Source organism: Gymnoscopelus braueri (assembly GCF_963280865.1).
Source record: "Gymnoscopelus braueri genome assembly, chromosome: 2".
NCBI classification, from domain to species: domain Eukaryota; kingdom Metazoa; phylum Chordata; class Actinopteri; order Myctophiformes; family Myctophidae; genus Gymnoscopelus; species Gymnoscopelus braueri.
This window is the reverse complement of record NC_137604.1, coordinates 847,608-847,820: the sequence shown is the minus strand read 5'-3', so window position 1 is coordinate 847,820 and position 213 is coordinate 847,608.

The following is a 213-nucleotide window of genomic DNA, read 5'->3' as shown; positions in this document are numbered from 1 at the left end:
TGTCTAGATGGGCTGACTATTCATGTTCTGCCACTTTCCGTTGGATGTGTGGTATTAATACATGTTTCAGTACATAACTGATACATTGTGACAATGATGATTTCACTACACCACTCTTTCACATGTTTCAGTGTTAAATCTACACTGGTTATGTGTACTGAAACATGTATTAATACCATGTTTCAGTGTTAAATCTACACTGGTTATGTGTAC